The sequence below is a fragment of the Stylophora pistillata genome, chromosome 7, assembly GCF_964205215.1.
Source record: "Stylophora pistillata chromosome 7, jaStyPist1.2, whole genome shotgun sequence".
NCBI lineage: Eukaryota > Metazoa > Cnidaria > Anthozoa > Scleractinia > Pocilloporidae > Stylophora > Stylophora pistillata.
This window is the reverse complement of record NC_142525.1, coordinates 19,597,980-19,620,992: the sequence shown is the minus strand read 5'-3', so window position 1 is coordinate 19,620,992 and position 23,013 is coordinate 19,597,980. Positions and strand designations below refer to the sequence as shown.

The window sequence follows — 23,013 nt, the reverse complement described above, 5'->3', positions numbered from 1 at the left end:
CGTATGAAGACATAGCTGATAAGAGTCTGATCGATCTTTTGACAAAGCGGTTTAATAAGAAAAAGATACACAGTCCAAAGGCTATCGAGATATTAAATAACCTCAATATGTTTTCAAACATACCAAAACACAAGTCTGAAAGGACTGACACTGTTGACATGCACACGATGTGTTGGAAACAATAATTTTACAACTGCAGAATGAAGTCTGGAATGTACTCGACCATCTCGTCAACCTTTAAGTCATAACTGTAGCGTATTCCGAATACAAGGCTAGGAACACAGTAAACCAGATCAAGATGGCGGTAAGAACACAGGGGGCCCATACAATCTGTTTGTTTGTGTAGCCGACCGTTGTTTTATAGTGAATGTACCTGATTTACCGTTTCCCTCACCTAAAATGATATATTGCCGACTATGTACATAACTCATTGATAAATAAACGTTGAATTACTTTACTTGTGGTGCATAGTCGTCCTTTTGCCTTAAAAAATGTTTTTTTTGGAGCGATTTTGAATAAGTCTGATTTCGGTGTTAACGTTAAGCATTAAAGAAAGACAAGGGTGGAAGCCTTGTTTTGAAAGGGTTCAAGCGCCCGAGCGATTTGGACCCCGAAAATCGCATTGCCCCGCTTTCAAACTTCGCAGCATTAAGGTCAAAAGATGCACGATTCTCCTCGTACCTCCCAATCGAAAATCCATCCAAACGGACCGGAGTTAGGCCTCGAAGAAAATCAAAATCCCACTGTATTTTAGCGTGTGGACATCCTCGGAGACCCAGGGGCTGTGAGTCGATTTCAAGTTAAGGGCAGAAGAGCCCCTGGGGATATTGTCTTACAAGACTAGTTCCAAACGGTCGCACTCGTTCTGGCATCTGATTGGTGCCAGAAAATATTTGTGTTTTTCTGCCCAATCAGAGTGAAGTGTCCTTTGGAGTCCTTTCGTGTGTTTTAACACGTACTTGAACTTGAACTTTATTTTTATTTAGACACGGTAAATCTATCAGATAAAATAATAATATTATTACAATCTATTATTACAGTTACAATCTATTTTAATCTATATAAACATGATCTAAAATTTAAAAGTAAAATAGAAAAAAATAAAGAAATTCTGCTTTACATAGATGCCGTGTGTGTTTTGTCGATTCAGAGGAAGAAATTGCGACAACCATTTCGGAAGGATTGAAGTGATTTTGCTTGCCGCAATTCAGGGGACAAGCTATTCCAGATAACCGCACCGTTATAGCTAAAGCTATTTTTCAGGAAATTGGTGCGAGGCAATGGAACAGCTAGTTTGTTTTCAGAGTTCCTTAGATTATATGGAGGATCATATTTAGTGAAAAGAGAACCAAGATAGTCGGGCGCAAGACCATGTATAGATTTATAGACCATGGTGGCCACTTGTATTTGTCGCTGAGTATCTAACCGTCTCCAGTTAAGTTGCACAAAAAGAGGATCAGCGCTTGTGTCATAACTGGAGAAGGTCAGAATACGGGCAGCCCGGTTTTGCAACTTTTGGAGCTTATTCGAAAGACCCTTGTTACAATGCCCCCAGACCTCGCTGCAGTAATTAAAGTACGGTTGAACTAAGACATTGAAAACGGACTCAAGCGTGGTTCGATTAACAAAAGGCCTACAACGTTTAATTGCTCCAATGCCCGATGCGATTTTCTTGGCTATTTTTTCAATGTGCATATTCCATGAAAGGTTTTCGTCAATATGTACACCCAGAGATTTGACTGAGCTAACTTGTTTAATTATGTCACCACCTATGATTAGTTTAGGGGAAGTATCGTAGGTACCTATCCTTTGCCGCGATCCAATTAACATGAATTCACGCACAAATACAACAAGCTCTGTTGCTTGCTATGTTTGTTTGGACCGTGCGACGAAGCTTTGCTCGAGGTGAAAAGTTTCAGTCTCAGAACACAATGTAAGAGAAATCGATCAGATTGTCCGCGAAATCTTACCGGAAATTATTCTGAATACTTTCGCAGGTATCACAAGAGAACGTGTTTAAAAGTTTGCGAGGTTCATATAAAACATCATGGTTGCAAGCATTGATATGTCGCTTTAAACGTTAAATGAGATGCAAGCCTAAATCTCTCAAGATTTTTTGTATAATTTGCTGTAACTGAAACTTTTCCAATCCCGTGAAGTTATTTCGTCGCACTGGCCACGCAGGTATGTCGAGCAACTGGCGCTTACGCAACTTTTTGTGCACGCCCGTCCAAAATCTAATGTAATCTTCGCTCGAAAAAAAAAAAAAAAAAAAGAAGCTAAACGTGGAAACTTTTGTTTATTAGATGTGGGTACATATCAAAGTCATTTCATAGAAGGGTTAACATTTGCTTTGACTTGCATCCAGACTCTCGCGGACATATTTCGCATGCGCGAATGACCAAAAGTTTTATGCGCAAACGATAAAAACAAACATGGCGGCCAGAGTAAAAAGAGAAATCAAAGCGCCGAAGCGATTAATCAACGAAGTAAACCCGTTAAAAGCTGTAGCTGACGAGGGCAGAATACCAAAGCGTCAAAAGGACAATCGCCTTTACGAAATCGAGTCGAAAGAGGTCGACAAAGAAGGCAAGCGAGTAAAAATACATTGTAACGGATTTAGTGATAAGTTTGACGAATGGAGGCCATATGATGGTGATAAATTTCCTATTATGCGGTTGGAACATAAATGTAAACCATCCATGGAATCCATAGACGATCGTTTGCATCTCTTCCAAGACCGCTTGTATCGGGAAGTGAAGCGAAAGCTATACTCTGGAAGGAAGGACGATCCAGAAATCAGGATTGAAATTTCTGTGGAGGAGGTCTTTGAAGTGAGTATTGCCACTGCTGCTCGTGCAAAAAGGGAAAGAAACAAGCAAGTCTATCGGATTTGTAATCACGACCTAGACAGCTTTTTGGGAGTCAAATGGGATGAACGGATTTTAAACGAAAATAGTGATTATGCTTTTGTGACAGAAGGGGCAGTGAGATTTTGGATTACAGAAAGGAACCCTATAATAGAATACAAGCTCATAGGGGGCAAGTATGTGAGGTCAGAAATTGGAGATGACCGTCAACTTGTTTTTACTTTTGTTTGTGGAGATGGAAATAGACACCAGTACCTAACAAGGGATGACTGCTAAATTAAAGACTGAGTTAAATGCAATCACACAACTACAGTTATTGTTTTGATATATTTTATTATCAGTTTATAATCATTGTCAGTTAATTATTGAGATTGAGGGAATGAAAATATTTGTTCATACTAAATTCTAAAAGAGTTTTTGAATATCTTAACTACACATGGATATTACATTTATTTATATTTACTGTAATCAAGGCTGTTATAAGATAAATTTTTAACATGTCAACTAGGAAGCCTAGCCCTCAAAGTTACAGTCACTAGAAAGGAATTTACAAAGTACATCTCTGTGTCCATCTTCCATCAACTTTTATAAGATGTGCACAACAAACTGCAGTCTGGCATTCTTTACAGTTAGCTGAGCATGTCTTTATGGTGTGACCAAGACCTTCACAATTTCCACACTTATAACTTTTCTTTATTCTTTCCATGCCTGCTGCTTCTAGGAGCTGTATTCTATTTTTCTTCAAAAGAATCTGTTTTAAAGCAGAAATTCCCCTATGATTTGAGGATCTAAAATAATGTTTGGATGATATATCATTATATTTTTCCATTCCTTGTTGTGTAAAATAGGATATATTTTCATAGAGTCTTAAGAATTCAGGCACATGAGCATATAGTGCATGCATGTAAGGGGTAACATCTTTGGCTTGATACAAACATAGAAACTTATCAAACCATGAGTTGATCTTATTTGTTAACTGAGTAATAGCATCATCAGTTGTAAACTCAAGCTTCAGGTCTCCAATAATTTCCATAAAACTGGCCCATAGTTTTTCCATTTCTTTAGTTTCCTTAAAGTTGGGAAGGAGTGATTGGAAATTTATGCTTTGCATAACAAGCAACTTTTCTGGTCCGGTAAGGTCTCTATATTCTAATTTTTTAGAGTCTTTATTTACTCTCCAGTCAAAGGAAATTCCAATGTCCTTCAGAAACTTTTCATATCCAGCCATATGTTTATATTTCTCCCTTGTAAACCCACTAGGGAAAGTTTTCACTTTATCTATTGCATCTTCCCTGCGAAGTTGCTGTATGAGAAGCTCAATCAAGTTGTCAGAAATCCTCAAAAATAAGTGAAGTGTGTCAATTATGACATGATCAATGGGAATAAAAGAAAATAAAGGCACTGATTTACAATTGAACTTTTTAGATTTTGCATTGGCAGTTATTTCTTCACATGATCTTGCACCAAGGGACCTGTCTGTGAGGGACCACTTCTTGCTGCAGTCAAACCTTTCATTCCTAGGACATTTGCACCAAATACAGGCATAGTCCTGATTTGCTGCACCCAAACCACACACACAAGCTAAGAACTTCCAGTCCCCTCCCAAAAAGTATTCAATGTCACATTTATAATCACCCACACATATTTGCTTTAGATTCTGCATTTCATCATTAAGATCTGCAAGGGTTGCCTTTAAATTATCATAGCTTTCAGTAGTTTTGATTATGGCAAGAATATAGTTGCCTTTTTCACTCATTGCAATATCTCTTTCATTTAATATTGTGTAAGTTAAATTAACAATTTTGAGCCTTTTCCCAATGTTGGTCCCATCCCCACTAATTTTAACTTTGATTTTAGTGTTAATGTTCAAAACTCCTTTCCCCTGAAGCCTGATTACTTGTTCCTCTAAACTTTCTTTAAAACTTAACTGGACTCCCTCGGCTTGGCCAGGTGTAGGTTGAAGATTCCATTTTGCATTAAGTTCTTTCAATTTCTTCTCCAGCTTATAGCTGTTTGGCATCTGTTTGGTTTTCATAGCCAGCTCATGCCAAGCCTCATTAGAAATGTTAAATTTATCTTTAATGTAGATCCACATATTAATTTCATCCAAATTTTCATCTGTCAGCTCCGTTGAGTCCTTGTCCTTTAGTGGCAGCTCGTTTTCATCAATTAAGGAAAATGTCTCGTACTGTTGAGTTTCGCCATTGAAAACTTCTACTTTTGTGGCAATAAAATCGTACAATCCAAGGAAGGATAATGTTGCCTGACAGTTTTCCTTCATCTGTTATCGAAGACGTGACTGATGCTGTTTCGTATAATCGGTAAATTTTTTCTTTTTGGCCGGCCCTCTCTTTCCGTCTCTCTGCAGTTTCGCAATTTTACGCGCTAGAATCTTAAATTTTTTTTCGTATTTTTTTTCGTCCTTTTCTGCTTTGTTAAGCACTTGTTCGAGTTTCTCTTCTACCTTTAGCCTTTTCGCCTGTTCATCTGCAAGGGATGCTTCCAGCTTTCTCTTTTGTCCGCGCAAACCTCTGTTCTCCTCTTGTAGCTGACACGCTTCAATTTCATTATAGAATATCTTGAATGAGTACGTCTCTTTCTGCCACTTTTCTTTAAGCTTCTTAACATGGCGACCACCTTTTTGACCAGCTTTCCTCAACGCCGAGAGAAGAAGCGAAATTTTCTTCTTGAAGACATTTACGATACGATTGTTTAAGATTAAACCTTTCAGCGCAGACTCTTCAAAAATTCTTCTTATTCTCGCCGACCAAGCAGACTCAGTACTTAAGTCGTCGATTTTCCCCTCTAATTCTTTACAGACTGTATAGATGAGGTAGCTACCAAACAAGATAGAAAAGGATCTTTAACACAATGAATCTTCGAAGAAATACACGAAACTTGAATCTATACTTACTTGTTTATTTCGTACGTAAATGAAGGGACATCTCCGGATTCCGCTCCATCGAATTCCTGTTCTATCGCACTCGCGCTGTTTATAAAGGTTAGCAGCAGAAATAGAACCAAAGCGTTGATTTCAAGGCCCATTTTGCCAGGCCGAAACTTTACCGCACCCTTATGAATTATACATCAAAATACGCGGAATTTATTATTCTTTTCGAATTTGGCGGTAACGCACACATTTGAGCATGCGTTGTACAAACCTCGGCCCAGAGTCTTTGCCTTGTCTCGAAAAAATGAAATCAAAACCTCTTAAAATAGCGCGAGTCAGCAACACAAAATATTTATTTGCCAGTACAAGATTATTGTTTAACGGTATAATTTGCACCTCTACGTAAAGCTTAACAATTTTGCTTTTATAATCTGGAGGTAACAGAACGACAACGTTCTTTAAGCGAAAGAGAGAGAGCAAAATCTTCCAAAATTCGCTGATTCTTTAGTCGGTCGCGTTACAGCGGGTGTCACGCGATATCCGATAGAGCCTTTTGTTAAGCGTGACTTTCATATGATAACCCTGTACTAAGCTGACATTTACAAGAAAGGAAGCCCGCCCTTTCCATCCAATATTTCTTGGTCTTTGGTTTTGTTTTCCCCAATGAAAGCAGCATCGATTCCCAATGATCAAAGGTATTTAACTTGGTCTTCAGCAATCGACAAAAGAGGTGAAATGACAATGACCAAGGGACTAGAAGAGAATCCGTGGCCTTTCGAGCTCAAGAATTTGAACACTCTACACAGTAATTGAAAGATTAAACTTTTTCCAAACCCCTTCTGTAGCTGTCCGAAAACATATCACCTTTCCACGATGTTCTTGATGATTAGTTTTTGTTCAGATTTTAATGAGCTAATCGGAAACACAGCTAAGCTTTCTTTAAGCGCTTGCTGGAGGTCGTCAACGTACTTAACGTTCTCTGCAACCTTGGCCATATTGCGAAAGACTTTACTACAAAGCAACGATTAGAATTTGGCGCGCACAGAAAGCTTCGTAAGCGTAAGCGCCAGTTGCTTGACATACCTGCGTGGCCCGTGCGACGAAATAACTTCACGAGATTGGAAAAGTTTCAGTCACAACAAATTGTACAAAAAATCTTGAAAGATTTAGGCTTACATCTCATCTAACGTTTAGAGCGACATATCAATGCCTGCAACCATTATGTTTTACACGAACCTCGCAAACTTTTAAACACGTTCTCTTGTGATACCTGCGAAAGTATTCAGTACAATTTCCGGTAAGATTTCGCGGACAATCTGATCGATTTCTCTTACATTGTGTGCTGAGGCTGAAACTTTTCACCTCGAGCAAAGCTTCGTCACACGGCCCCAAACAAACATAGCAAGCAACGGAGCTTGTTGTATATGTGCGTGTTAAAACACACGAAAGGACTCCAAAGGACACTTCACTCTGATTGGGCAGAAAAACACAAATATTTTCTGGCACCAATCAGATGCTAGAACGAGTGCGACCGTTTGGAATTAGTCTTGTAAGACAATGTCCCCAGGGGCTCTTCTGCCCTTAACTTGAAATCGACTCACAGTCCCTGGGTCTTCGAGGATGGCGTCTGGAATGTGTTGCAAGATTCTCATGTGCCAGCCAGAAACCGTCACGTTGATTGCCCTTTTCTGATTGGACGACGTTAAACGATGACCAATTCAAAATATCTAACGAGGGTGGGGAACCATTGGCGTTTAATGACCCTTCAACTGTTTACCCACCAGACTCGGGTCGTGTGTCTTAACGCTCACCGGAAGCAACTTACATTTTCGCCCATTGTTCGCATCTCCTTCATCAATTGTGTCAAAAGTAAACAGGTCACCTGGCAACATAAACAGCAACTGTGAATTAAAAAATTGTACTGGTAAGCGCCGGAAGCAAATATGAGTCGCTGTTTCTTTCATTTCATCTGAAAGAGGCCGGGCCAGGCTTTTGATGAAAGCATAGGAAATATCGCTGCACTTTCCCATGCGCACTTCTCGCAGACAGGCGACGAATAGCTAGGCCTAGTCACGGTTTTCGGCGCCATCTTTACGGGTAGGCAAAGCGGTCAGAAATTACAGTGTTTGTATGGGAATCTGTAGTGTTTGCAACCGAAATGAATCGACACAAAGTCACCAATCACAACACAACCGCTTCGCTTCTTTAATCACAACACCTCTCGCTCAGTTCCCCGGATGTAGGCTAGTTCCCAGTACACTACAGAATCCCATGGCAAATAACTTTTCCCAAAATCGAATTTTACGCAATTTATGAATCGCAACATTAAAACACTGAGCAGAAGATTGTATTCACCAAGTTTGAACAATGTAGGTTGGATATAAGACGCTCAATTAATTTTTCTAATTTTCCATACATTTGTCTGTAGTTTTTTTCCGCGCCGCCCCTTCTACCCTGGGAACATTTCGGTCTGTGCATTCAAAGTCTCTTAACCGATCAGCCGGGATTGGAATATTTGAAGACTAAACAATCTGTTTCCCTGTTCATTGGCGGACGCTAACAATGGGCGAAAATGTAAGTAGCTTCCGGTGAGCGTTAAGACACACGACCCGAGTCTGGTGGGTAAACAGTTCAAGGTAACAAACGCCAATGGCTCCCCACCCTCGTTAGATATTTTGAATTGGTCATCGTTTAACGTCGCCCAATCAGAAAAAAGCAATCAACGTGACGGTTTCTGGCTGGCACATGAGAATCTTGCTACGCATTCCAGACGCTAAAATACAGTGGGATTTTGATTTTCTTCGAGGCCTAACTCCGGTCCGTTTGGATGGATTTTCGATTGGAAAGTACGAGGAGAATCGTGCATCTTTTGACCTTAATGCTGCGAAGTTTGAAAGCGGAGCGATGCGATTTTCGGGGTCCAAATCGTTCGGGCGCTTGAACCCTTTCAAAACAAGCCTTCCACCCTTGTCTTTCTTTAATGCATTACATTAACGACGAAATCAGAATTATTCAAAATCGCTCAAAAAAAAAAAACATTTTTGAGGGAAAAGGACGACTATGCACCACAAGTAAAGTAATTAAACGTTTATTTATCAATGATTTATGTACATAGTCAGCAATATATCACTCTAGGTGAGGCAAACGGTAAATCTGGTACATTCACTAGAAAACAAAGGTCGGCTACACAAACAGATTGTATGGGCTCCCTTTGGTGAGAACTGTTTTTAATCTCCAAGGAAAACCTCGTGTGCAATACCAAATATGGAAAACAGGTCTTGTGACACTAGCTTCTATGTAGAACGGGGAACCCAAAAAATAGGGAAAATCTAACAATAACCAAACCACAGTACGATGGATATGTCAAGGAATACCTGTCATAGATATTTTATATGTAAGGGAAATTGATGGTGTATCGTGAATCAAGGGAATCATCGTCGAATGAGAGAAATAGCAATCTAAGCTATAATAAAATATGAAAGCGATCCTCAGAGATCATGGGTTCAAACCCGTACAGACTTGAATTTTTTTCAGCCCTTATTTTTCAATACTTTTTAAGTAGTGTTTATTACCGCGAGGATAGCTTTCATATTAATTTCTTAAACCGCAGGGCACATATCATGATTTTCAAATAATCAAAATCACTAAGCTGTAATTATATGGAAACTCCAATATTGTTGAATTTCGATAATGGAATGATGAATTTGAAAAGCCATGGTGTTACCATAACTTTTGTTCCAGATATTGTCTTATAACCAAACTTGAGTTCTAGTGTTGCACTCTATTCTGTGAATATGAGTCACAGTTGGTATAAAATGTCACCGAAAAACAGAAAGAACAGGTACTTACTGCAATGCAGAGTGGTGGTGATCTGTTGTGGAAACCAACGAGAACACAGTCATAGTTAGTATAACATGTAATGTCATCAGAATATAACAACAATGCTTTCAATGCAGCACATATTCAGATTCAACAATAACTCGACCGAATGGTAATTATTCATACAAAGATATTAATGGGTATGTGCAGCAGACTTTGAAATAAAATTGTCATTCACAAATAGACATCGGTATTCAGCTGATTGCCTCACTATTCAAAGTATTTATCTCACTTGAAAATTATCATCAGGTGGATCTCTGAGGCACAGTCTTTGCAGGTCTTCTTGGTTACGATAACCAGATCCTCACAGTGACATCTTATGCTCAAATCTTCCTGATATCATACGATTAGTTGACACATTGTTGATATACACGTATATCATATCAGACATATCAGTGGACTTGCCTAATTTGTCTGCTGACTGCGCTTTGGACCTGCATGAAAGTTCTTGTTTTGGCTAACACAGTCAGAGGTTGATTCAGTGTTGAATAAGTACTTTAATTAACTACTTTTTTGTTTATTTAGAAAGTCTCATGAAATTGTTTGGTTTAGTGCACTGACAACAAATGTTTAATCTCTCTAGGTCAGCCGGTTGGAACCCGTGATTTAGCAATGGTGAATAGCATCTTGTTTAGAACTTACAGGGCAGAGAAAGCAGAGATAGTTGTTGGAGAGTATAGAGTACATGTAGACAGTGCGCAGAGGTGTAGAGACAGAATTTCGTAGTTGAAGTAAGTATTCAGCAGCCTTGACAGGTCAGTGAGAGGTCTTTAGTGAGAATCAAAGTATGAGAGCCCAAGAAATTAGCCAGAGCTACATAGAGCGAGGTAAACTTGAAAGTAAGTACAATTGTGTATTGGAGAAAGGCTGATAGCTTCTAAAGAAACTGTTTGGGGCTGCGTCGGTGGGGGTAACGAAATAATTTGAATATATCAACAAAGTTCAAATGGTAAATTGGCCACCGTAACGATTACAAAAGCTAACGTTTCGAGCGTCAGCCCTTCCTCGAAGCGAATGACGAAGGGCTAACGCTCGAAACGTTAGCTTTTGCAATCGTTACGGTGGCCAATTTGCCATTTCAACTCTGTTGTGTATTGGAGAACTGAGTAGAAGAAGAAAAAGACAGTTCAATTGTTCGAGAGTCTTGGTGCCGTTCGCTGAGCGTGGTGCGCTCGATAGTAAGTCCCCCCCGACTTTTGAAGGAATAACAATATTGAAAACCTCACCGACATTTTTTAGCTTGCGTTTTCTAGACGCTTACTGATAGAGACGCACATTTGCTCTCCTGCGTTGCAGGGCTTACGTACCTCGCTGTCCATATCATAAGGACCCTATAAGATAGAACAAACAAATATTGATTTTCGTCATCAAAACAAAATTCAGAACTTGAATCTTGTTGGGAGCCGTTCAAACTGTCCTCTGAATCTGAATTCATTATTTACCCCAAGAATACTCGGACCGTTTTCGTGATGGCTCTCTGAAATTTTCGTATAAGACCAATGTCCGCTAGCACACGACCATGAAATTTCTGAACCTTCACTAGGAGCTGGTATACTGGCAAGATTTTTCTCGTGCGGTTTTGACCCAGCCGGCCCTAAATGCTTCCACCTTTTAAAAGACCTGAGAATTTACCTATCTACCTTTTTCAGGGGGGGGGGGATGGAGCTGGTCACTCAAACTGAGAATCCAAATCGCTCTCTGCGACCCTTTTTCGCTCTGTCAGGGTGCAAGCCTTAGGCCTAGTTAACAGAATTGAATCTTGGAGGAAAAAAACACAAAGGAACCAGACTGCTGGATCAGTAAAATGACGAAAACAGGCGAAGTCACTCTGACAAGTCATCCACTAACAATAAATCGAAAGTAAAAATGATTTGGAATTGGCGTAACTAGCTACTGACATCTAAATTACAAATTACATGAAGAGTGCTTGCAATGGTTAATCCTGTTAGTAAAAAGTGTCAATCGACATTCACTTAGACCCACCTGCTCTACTGAATAAAACGATGGCGAAACGAGTTCTCCACTAATCCTGTTGGGACTTTGGGGAAAGATAGCTTAAACAAACTCGCAGCTGAACCAATTGAATCATATAGCTTCTTCTTTAATATGCTTTGTTGTTTTAACGTTTAATAACTCCAACAAACGTTCCAACTTCTACAACTATTTTTATGACTATACTAAAAAGGTTAGTGCTCATATCCTCGTTTGGTTGCGTTTTCTTAACCTTGGGAGTTGACATCGCACTTGTGCTCTATACCAACCTAGCATAGAGCACAATTGTGGTTAGATGGGTAGCGACACATATTACCGTGTAATAAACAATCTCAAGCACTTATGACTAATTAGTATTTAGAGATAACCGCCACGGCAAGAAAAAACCCACAGATGTGAACTTTACGCTAATGAAGAGTATAAAAGCTTCATGCATATACAGCGCTAAAAATACATCCCGTCATCTATTCCGTTAACAGCCATTGTTTTCAGGGCGACTTTGACACCCCTTTGATGACTACGAATGGAACATTTGATCAGCTCTGGCCGGAGTGGGTAACTACTTGGTGTAGGACCTCACGTAGTGGTCCGCCACGAAGTGGTCCGGGTGTAGAGGTCTGGTACTTAGCCTAACTTAGCAATCCATAGCCATACCTAGCCGTCTTTTAGCATTCATAGCCGTACTTAACCATCCATAGCTATACTTAGCCGTACTTAAGCATCCTGAGCCATCCTTAGCCATGCTTAAGTATCCCTAGCCATCCTCAGCTGTACTTAGGTATTCCTAGCCATACTTAGCCGTCCTGAAGCATCCCTAGCCATCCTTAGCTGTACTTAGGCACCCATAGCCATACTTAGGCGTACTTGAGTATCCATAGCCATACTTAGCCTCACTTAAGCATCCCAAGCCATCCTTAGCCGTACTTAAGTATCTCTAGCCATCCTCAGCCGTACTTGAGCATCCCTAGCCATCCTTAGCCGTACTTAAAGCATCCTTAGTTGTACTTAGCTGTACTTAAGCGTCCTAAGCCATCCTTGGCCGTCCTTAGCCGCACTTAAGGACCCCAATCTATCCTTAGCCGTACTTACGCATCCTAACCGCACTTAGCCGTACTTAGGCACCCTAAGCCATCCTTAACAGTACCTAGGCATCCTTTGCCATCCTTAGATCCTTAGATGCCATACGTTAGCATCCTTAGCCATCCTTAGCTGTACTTAGCCATACTTAGCCGTACTGAAGCATACCTAACCATCCTAAGCGGTACTTGGCCATACTTTACAATCCGTAGCCATCCTTAGCCATGCTTAAGCATCTCTAGCCATCCTTTGCTGTACCTAGCCATCCTTAGCCATACTTACCCATACTTAAGCACCCCTTGCCATCCTTGGCCATACTTCGTCGTACTCAAGCATCCCCAGCTATCCTTGGCCGTACTTAGGCATCCCTAGCCATCCTTAGCTGTCCTTAATGCATCCCTAGCCATCCTTAGCCATATTCAAGTATCCCTAGCCATCCTTAGCTATCCTTAAGCATTACTAGCCACCCTTAGCTATCCTTAAACAACCCAAGCCATACTTCGCCGTCCTTAAATACCCCTAGTCACAGTTAGCCGTCCTTAAACATCCTTAGTCATACTTAGCCGTCCCAAAGCATCCTTAGCTATACTTAAGAGGTCGTGACTGTAAATATCGAGAATTGCTGGCCAGGCTAAAAATATCGAAAATTCTGATAATTTGCCTGGAAAACCCCTTTAGGGAGATATATTAAAAAATATATATTTCAACGTTTGAAAAATAAAATTTGTCCGAGCATCCAGTCCTATATATCTCGTTTTAAATTATTTGTATAAACTCTTTAATGAGTCTTTATCGAACAACATCTCGCCGGCCTGATCCTGTTTGACTTCAGGCTGACAGCCAAGTGCGGTTCGAAGGGGACTTTTTCATTTCCGGTTTGCGCCTTTAACAGTTAGCCGTCCTTAAACATCCTTAGTCATACTTAGCCGTCCCAAAGCATCCTTAGCTATACTTAAGAGGTCGTGACTGTAAATATCGAGAATTGCTGGCCAGGCTAAAAATATCGAAAATTCTGATAATTTGCCTGGAAAACCCCTTTAGGGAGATATATTAAAAAATATATATTTCAACGTTTGAAAAATAAAATTTGTCCGAGGAAATGGGGAAAAACGAAAATTCGGGTTTTTACCTAATTAATTATGCAAAAAATACAGTAAAATTGAGCAACTTTAGCGTGCTAGTACTAAAGGAGGATGTTTCGTAAGAAATCGGGGGTGTTTTTACTTCAAAGTATAATTAATGTAAATTCTATATGTGGCATTTTAAGGAGCTTTGGTTTAATTTTAAAATTCACATGATTTTTTAACTAAGTGCTGTCAAATGCTTGTTGCAAAAAGCGAAAAATCGACCAGCTTCAAACCTTCGAAACGTGTCTTGGTATGTGTGGCATCATGTCAAACTACGTGCTGGCACAAAGTTTGGTCCTTATACTAAAATAAAATGTAATAAAAAATTTGGGTAATTCAGAAACGTGCCGGCAAAACATAAAGCTTTGCGACACACTCTGGCCAGAGGTCACGAGTTTGCATGATGCAAATCAGTTGAAGAAATCGTACCGCCTGACGGTTCTGATGTAGGAAGGGCTCTTTTGACGGCTTCAACATAAAATGTACAAGAATAATGACTAGTATTTAATAGCGTTTAATTCTTTTTCAAGCCAATGAGGGTTTTGTTTTTTATCTCGATACTGTCTTGAGGAAAAACAAAATGTTTCAATTGCGTGACAATTGTCACGTTGGATCAAAGGTGAAGTTGCCGAGTAAAGCGGACACGATCCTTTATTTCGTCAAACCTCCATTTTAAAGCATCCAGTCCTATATATCTCGTTTTAAATTATTTGTATAAACTCTTTAATGAGTCTTTATCGAACAACATCTCGCCGGCCTGATCCTGTTTGACTTCAGGCTGACAGCCAAGTGCGGTTCGAAGGGGACTTTTTCATTTCCGGTTTGCGCCTTTAGTACGGGGACCGCGGAGCTATGGGGTTGAGTGGGCTGTAGCCCCACCAAGAACAATTTATTATTATCATTATCATTTATTTTAATCTTTGTAATTAAAAAAAAAGTTGACAAATTTTTCCTAGGACTGAAGCGCGTTTCCGGTGATTTCAGAAGCTCTAGATTTCAAAAATTGCGGGGGGGGGGGGGGGAGCATATCCCAGGACACCCTATTTAGCAGTCTTTCTGAACCAAGAAAGGCGTACTAAGAAACAGATAAAAGGAGGCTCTCCTCGGAGGGGAGGCCCCAGGACCCTCATTGATAAGTTGGTGTCAATAAGCTCACACTACGCGGGAACTAAAATAGCCCCTTCGATCTAAAATATGCTCCATGGCTCCCATTTTATATCAACGTTCATATAAAACTCAATTTTTTTCATGCAGCCTTTTGCCATTTGCCTTTTGAACTGCACTGCATGCATGAGCAGCATCTAACAAGGTCTTCGAGCAGAGCGATGTAAGATGTCTTTTTCTCTGATCAAGCCCAGGTTACATTTTAATCTGCTCAAAAATAGACTCCTTAGCATTTGACGAATTAAACTCTTCTTCCATAGCAACCAGATCTTCCACGGTTACAGCTTGTGCGCAGAGGGCTGTCTGCTGTTTCACTTTTGGTGCCATTCTGGAAAAATGAAGCCACTTGTTGAGTCGCCAAAAACTCGGAGACACTGAGCAAGCGCTTCCCTTTCGATCCCTTTGCTCTTCTCATTTCTGTTGCAACCATTTCCGCGTCGACCTTTTTGCCACTTTCTTGTTTGATGGTAAATCTAACTGTCAGATATTCTCTTTGCTTTTCGTTAAACCGGTAAGCTTTCTTAACTTGTTTGAAAGCGAAGCCTTCAGTGCTACGAGGACAGGTTTCAGGAGGTAGAGGAATAGTTGGCATGGAACTTGAACCTTCCTCGAGCCTTGCGGCATATTTAACCTTCGCTTTATCAAGAAATGTCTCCCTTTCAACCTTCTTTGTGCATGTTCCGAACGCGAGATGTTTTTTCAGAGAAGAATGCCTTTGGAAACTACGCATGCCGCCCTCTTTTGGACATGGAAACACTTGAACATCGCCTTTCGCTTCACGGCCAGTAGGCTTCACTTAGTAGGCTCTTTAAGTTTTCTCCTTGGGGCGATCTCTTTAAATTCGCCGAGGGAATATTTTGGTAATGGCGTTCTGTGGAAAATAATAATATGAAAGATGATTAACGACAAAATCAAACACACCTAAAAATTGTCCAGAGCGAGATTTGGTCCGTTTTCCTCAGCGAAAATAGCGTTAGGTGCAGCTTGTGCACTGCTACCTAAATGAAGTAAAAGTTTCTTTTTCCAGTGTAGCGTTCGAAATAAAAAAAAAACTTGAAATAAATTTTTATAACAAAAACTGGCGCCAGGTTTGATGTTTTCAAGTGATCTTGATTTCAAGCTTTCCCTCGCTGAATTTTTCAGTCTCAAAACTAAAGGGAGATCATGCTACATTATAGCTAGAAACTGGAAAGAGAATATAACGTAAAGTTTACCATGTGTTCCTTCCAAAGAGATGCTTTTGCCGGGGCCTTTATCAAATGTCTGCCACACCCTCATTCCACCAGGATAAAATCTGAAGTTGTTCAGTAAACTGATGTCATTAATCTTCTTTTGCGTGGGGGAACAGTTTCGCGTTCCCCGAGACTGTCTAACGCTAGTCACTACACGAATCCCAGAACTTGCACCACAAGCCCCCCCCAAAGAAGAGAAGCAAAGCTACAGAATGACATCGTTTTCTTTTTATGCTCTGTGAAAAACCTCGGACGTGTTTACCTTTAAGAAAAAGACCGTGATTACATCATAGAGAATTATCGCCCAGACTGCAACACGGTATAATTGTTACCGTGACATAAGTCCTTTTTATCAATTTTTGTCACAGAAATGTGGCCCTTTTTCCGAAAAAGATAAGAGTAAATAGCATAAAAAATAGTTGGGCTGTTATCTTAGGTGAAAAACTACACAGCAGAAGCTTGCAGTGTTGCGTGACTTCGTTTACTCGCATAACATTTTGCAAAATATGCAAGATATTTCAAAAGAAATATTATCACAGTTGCAGAAAACGTAGCTATTCAACTAAGAATAATGTCGATAATAAACAACTAGTCAACAAAAATGGTGAAATATACAGCGGCCCTTATCTATAGTTAGGTGTAGGTAGTGCTGTTGAAATAGCGAGTCAACAATAACAAAGTCTTCTGCAATTCAAATTAACAGAAAATTTCGTATCTACACATCAATTTACAGCCCTCTTCAGCAATGTCTATGGATTTTTTATTGTATAATTTCATATCATTTCCATATCAAATAATTGTTTTAACCATCTTTGACTATCTTGTTTACTTCGTAGCTCTCAAGTACGATTTCTAAAACTGATTTATATCATGCACATTCATGACTTTGGCCACATTGCGTCGTAAACTCTTGTATTTTGCACTTTTCAGAATTACCCAAATTTTTTATTTCATATTATTTTGGTATAAGGACCAAACTTTGTGCCAGCATGCATTTTGACATGATTTCGCACATACCAAGACGCGTTTTGAAGGCTTGAAGTTGCTCGAATCTTCGCTTTTTGCAACAATCTTCGCTTTTTGTTTGAGAGTACTTTGTTAAAAAATCTTGTAATTTTTAAAATTAAACCAAAGCTCCTAAAATTGCCATAAATGAAAATTGAATGAATTATATTTTCAAGTAAAAACATCTCCGATTTCTTACGAAACATCCTCCTTCAGTACTAGCACACTAAAGTTGCTCAATTTTACTGTATTTTTTGCATAATTAATTAGGTAAAAACCCGAATTTTCGTTTTTCCCCATTTTCTCGGAAACATTTGATTTTTCAGACTTTGAAATTTTTTTTGCTATTATATCTCCCTAAATGGGTTTTTCAGGAAAATTATCAGAATTTTCGATTTTTCAGCTTGGCCAGCGATTCTCGATATTTACAGTCATGGGCTCTTAACCGTTCTCAAACATCCTTAGTCAAACTTAGCCATAATTTAGCATTCCTAGACATCTGTAGACACATGTAGGCAATGTTAGCTTTGGGGCTTACTTATTCGCCCCTGTAGTATATTTTAAACAATTTCGGTTATCCGGGTAGTGGTAGTTAATAAAACAGTCCTACTGAATATTTAAGAATAAACACTAGCGAGAAAAATACACAACGTTTCGATGACTCCATGTCATCATTCTCAAGTGAGAAGAGAATAAAAATGAATAGTTAATTTATACCGTACGAAGGTGGCAAACGTAAAAAGTTTAAAATATTTAAAATATTTAAATAAATAATTGCGCGTGTTGAGTTCATAAATGTAAACTATTAAATAAATAGTTTCGCGCGTATGGAATCCGATTGTTTGTTCAAAGAGGGCTTCATCTTTTTTATGAAAAGCATTTCATGAACTACCGTATTTATTCGCCTATAAGCCGAGCGATTTTTCCAACAAATTAAACTGAGAACAGGTAAATTCTCGCCAAGGTAGGGGGTTCGGCTTATAGCCGAGTATTTTCGCCAAAAAATATTTACGGGTGCTTAACAAGCTTCGAAATTCAATGTTTATTCGACTATTAACCGAGCGATTATTAACAAACACAAATTTCCGAGATCACGAAATTAGTGATCTTAGTGCGAAGGCTGATGGAATGGCGCTTTTTCCATCTCTGGTACCAACCCAGTGAGGCTTTGAAGTCTGGGTCACTGCTCAACTCCTTCGCTTTTCAATTTGACTTGTTTTGACAACATGAAAAACTGGCCAATCAGAAGCAGTCATTCCCACGGTTTGTGTAAACATTGCAACACGATCTGACAGATATCACCTGATCGAAGCTTTTCATTGTTTTAAAGAAGCGAAAGACTTACCTTGACTCCTCTGCTCTGAAAACCAGTCCAGTAGTGTTTGATCCAATTCAGGATACTTTTGCGAAAAGCAGCCCATCGTCTTTCGCTTTGCTGAAATTTTAAGCTCACCATTAAACAGGTTCGCTTGATCTTTTAGCCAGCGACGCACCATCGATTCACTGATTCCGTAATCTCTAGCGATCTCGGAGTTGTTCTCGACGGCCTTTGCTTCAGCAACGACTTTTAGTTTGAACGCTAAGTTGTATGAAGAACGACGAACTTTCGGCATGATGATCGATTACGATAACTTTGAAAGAGAGCGATTGCTTGAGACAGGATTCTGAACTCAGGTGAATGTTTTGTTATGTCACGCATGGTTCTATTTATTTACACATTAAATTCAACTTATCTGTGATTTGTTGTTACTTTCAATTAAACGACCAATAACAACTGAGTAAAATAACCTACTTTTTCTTTGCATGTTTCCCGAGAGGGAAGCTCCTTTTGTTTTCGGTTTATGTTAATTCATCTCAGTTAACGACACGCGTGGAGTACTTTGCAATTATTAGGTCTCGGCTTATAGCCGAATGTTTTGTGTTTATTTTTTATTTCAATGCAACAGCTGCTGACATGAAGAAGTTTAGGGTCTCGGCTTATAGCCGAGATCGGCTTGTAGGCGAATAAATACGGTATATCATTATTAGAATGTTGCACATGTATGATTAAACATATCATTAGCAGTGGGTAACTTTTAATGTGATATGTACATGACTTGTGTATAGGTTTTCTTGTACATTAAGTGAATCATTTTGTACAGGAAGGGCAAAGCTAAGTGATGCAGCCAATGTTATGTTACATACAGTTAGCGTACAATGCATAACAGTAATAAATTAGATTTAAACACTGGAACTGTTAAAAATGTGCCAAGTTCATTACCCTGTCTTTCCTTATTCCGTGTAAAAGATAAGTAGTACAAATCTGACCCGTAATGAATCCTCTCTCCCCTTTAAACGTTTTTCTTTCCCTATTAAATATCTACACCGATGGAATTTTTTATTCACAAACAGGCAACTTGTCATAGCCTCTAAATCTGGACCAACACAAATATGAATATGCAGTGTGGTCGAAAAAGAATCAGTGTATTGGTCGATCCTCCACATTCAAAGCGCCCAAAAGAAATAAGCATTGATTTAACAATCGATATCAGTCAAACATCATCAATTAAGTACCAAGGAGTACTCGAGAAGTGATTGATAATTAACTGCTCTTGGTTCCTGTTGACGAATAAACCGGAGTTCACTCTCGATCTCGGGTGGGCGATATTGAATGTAAGCTAATCGACCCATTACCACCAACACCCCCAAGATAGGGTCAAGATAACCTAGTTTAAAATCTTACCTCGAGCATCGTGTGCTTGCTTTACTCAGTCGATATATTTCAATCCTCCAATACATCTCGAGCGCGCGTTAAAAACATGAAAATAACTTTAATACGAACAACAGTGGACTCCAAATCTCAATTTCCCAATTCTTGAACTTGTCCGTTTCGAAATTCCAAATAATAAACACCACGCTCAATGAATGACAAAACAGTACGAAAAAATAGCATTTCTACCACTAAGTCGATGAAAAGAAAAAAAATAAGACGGTAGAATCCTTATCTCCGTTGCAGTCTTCGCGGTTTAAGTATTAAACTACCAGAGACTTTGTGTTTTGATAAGATATTCAACGGTAAAGTTTTAAAAGCCTACAAGGGAGAAGTAAACACAACAAGGGACGTCATCTGCGCATGTCTGAAATTTTCCTTAACTCACGTGCGTACGCTGTTCCGTGAAGCCTAAATTTATTACCTTTATTCTACCTCACTAACCCCCATCTACCCTGATTTACCCATGTTCTACTACATTTACCCCCATATACCCTTGATTAACAATGTACTACCGCGTTAAACCTCAACTACCCTAAGTAACCCATGTTCTACCACGCTTACCCCCATCTACCCTTCGTTCGCCATGTTCTACCAGGTTCACCCTCATCTACCCTAGGTAACCCATGTTCTACCACGTTCACCCCCATCTACCCTTGGTAACCCATGTTCTACCACGTTTACCCCCATCTATCCTAGGCAACCCATGTTCTACCCCGTTAACCCTCTTCTACCCAAGGTAACCCAGGTTCTACCACGTTTACCCCCATCTACCCTAGGTAACCCATGTTCTACCACGGTCACCCTCATCTACCTTAGGTAACCCATATTCTGCCACGTTTACCCCCATCTACCCTAAGTAACCCATGTTCTACCTCGTTTACCCCCATCTACCCTAGTTTAGCCATGTTCTACCACGTTCAACCCCATCTACCCTTGGTAACCCATGTTCCATGTTCTACCACATTTACCCACATCTACCCTTGTTTAGCCATGATCAACCACGTTCAGCCTCATCTACCCTAGGTAACACATGCTCTACCACGTTTACCCACATCTACCCTTGGTTAGTCATGTTCTACCACGTTTACCCACATCTACCCTTGGTTAACCACTTTCTAGCACGTTCTCCCTCATCTACCCTAGGTAACCCATGTTCTACCACGTTTACCCACATCTACCCTTGATGAGGGTAAACATGGTAGAACATGGGTTACCTAGGGTAGATGGAGGTGAACGCGGTAGAACATGGGTTACCTAGGGTAGATGGGGGTAAACGTGGTAGAACATGGGTTACCTAGGGTAGATGGAGGTGAACGCGGTAGAACATGGGTTACCTAGGGTAGATGGGGGTAAACGTGGTAGAACATGGGTTACCTAGGGTAGATGGAGGTGAACGAGGTCGAACATTGATTACCTAGAGTAGATGGGGGTAAACGTGGTAGAACATGGGTTACCTAAGGTAGATGGAGGTGAAAGTGGTAGAACATGGGTCACCAAGGGTAGATAATGGTGAACGAGGTCGAACATGGATTACCTAGAGTAGATGGGGGGTAAACGTGGTAGAACATGGGTTACCTAGGATAGATGAGGGTGAACGTGTTAGAACATGCGTTAACTAGGGTACATGAGGGTGAACGTGGTAGAACATGGGTAACTTAGGGTATCCGATTGTTAACGTGGTAGAATATGGGTTAACTAGGGTAGATGAGGGTTAACGTGGTATAACATGGGTTACCTAGGGTAGGTGGGGGTAAACGTGGTAGAACATGGGTTACCTAGGGTAGTTGAGTGTGAACGAGGTAGAACATGGGTTATGTAGGGCAGATGAGGGTGAACGTGGTACAAGATGGATTACCTAGGGAAGATGAGGGTGAACATGGATTACCTAGGGTAGATTGAGGTGAACGTGGTAGAACATGGGTTACCTAGGGTAGATTTGGGTGAACGTGGTAGAACATGGGTTACCAAGGGTAGATGAGGGTGAACATGGTAGAACATGGGTTACCTAGGGTAGATGGGGGTGAACGTGGTAGAACCTGGGTTACCAAGGGTAGATGAGGGTGAACGAGGTAGAACATGGGATACCTAGGGTAGATGAGGGTGAACGTGGTAGAAGTTGGGTTACCTAGAGTAGATTAGGGTGAACGTGGTAGAACATGAGTTATGTAGGGCACATGAGGGTGAACATGGTAGAACATGGGTTACCTAGGGTAAATGGAGGTGAACGTAGTAGAACATGGGTTACCTAGGGTAGATGAGGGTGAACATGGTAGAACATGGTTACCTAGGGTAGATGGGGGTGAATGTGGTGGAACATGGGTTACCAAGGGTAGATAAGGGTGAACTAGGTAGAAAATGGATTACCTAGGATAGATGGGGGTAAACTGGGTAGAAATTGAGTAAATAGGGGTAGATGGGAGTAAACGTGTTACAACATTGGTTACCCAAGGTAGATGAGGGTGAACGTGGTAAAACATGGGATAACTAGGGTACATGAGGGTGAATAAAAATAAATAAATAAACGTGGTAGAATACGGGTTACCTAAGGTAGATGAGGGTGTACGGAGTAAAACATGGCTAACCAAGTAAACGATGTAAACGTTGTAGAACATTGGTTACCAAGGGTAGATGATGGTTAACGTGGTAGAACATGGGTTTCCTAGGGTACATGAGGGTGAACGTGGTAGAACATGGGTTAACTAGGGTAGATGAGGGTGAATGTGGTAGAACGTGGGTAACTTAGGGTAGATGATGGTTAACGTGGTAGAACATGGGTTACCTAGGGTAGATGAGGGTTAACGTGGTATAACAGGGGTTACCTAGGGTAGGTGGGGGTAAACGTGGTACAACATGGGTTACCTAGGATAGATAAGGGTGAACGTGGTAGAACATGGGTTATGTAGGGCAGATGAAGGTGAACGTGGTAGAATATGGGTTACCTAGGGTAGATGAGGGTGAACATGGTAGAACACGGGTTACCTAGGGTAGATGGGGGTGAACGTGGTAGAACATGGGTTACCAAGAG

The 23,013-nt window shown here is 40.2% G+C and overlaps 1 long non-coding RNA gene and 1 other non-coding gene across 2 annotated transcripts; one reads left to right on the top strand and one right to left on the bottom strand.

Moving 5' to 3' along the window:
• Positions 1–3,175: 3,175 nt before the first annotated feature.
• Positions 3,176–5,915, bottom strand: LOC111336439 (uncharacterized). The gene is made up of 2 exons (XR_015990070.1): positions 5,785–5,915; positions 3,176–5,707 (listed from the first exon to the last, which is right to left on the bottom strand). It is a non-coding gene; the product is annotated as an uncharacterized LOC111336439 (transcript).
• A 12,879-nt stretch (positions 5,916–18,794) lies between these two features.
• LOC148726978 (uncharacterized) lies at positions 18,795–19,469 on the top strand. The gene is made up of 2 exons (XR_015989212.1): positions 18,795–18,910; positions 19,183–19,469. It is a non-coding gene; the product is annotated as an uncharacterized LOC148726978 (long non-coding RNA).
• Positions 19,470–23,013: the final 3,544 nt, after the last annotated feature.